Raw genomic sequence first — 220 nt, 5'->3', positions numbered from 1 at the left:
CTCTCTCTCTCTCTCCTTCTCTAGCTCTTAATCGCCGGGTAACGTGTATGAGGACCATATGGTCTCAGTGTTCTCATATTCACAGGGGTTAGAGTAGGTCCCTCCCAGCTGGGGTCCAGTGTGCCATTACTGGGGTCTACAGGAGACACCCCTACTGTATTTAGCAACATGACAAATAATAAATCATTAAATGTGACTAACATACATGTGAGAGGATCAT

This window comes from Morone saxatilis, unplaced genomic scaffold (genome assembly GCF_004916995.1).
Source record: "Morone saxatilis isolate NCDOM2014 unplaced genomic scaffold, NCSU_SB_2.0 Contig20, whole genome shotgun sequence".
NCBI classification, from domain to species: Eukaryota; Metazoa; Chordata; class Actinopteri; family Moronidae; genus Morone; species Morone saxatilis.
This window is presented reverse-complemented; position numbering follows the sequence as displayed.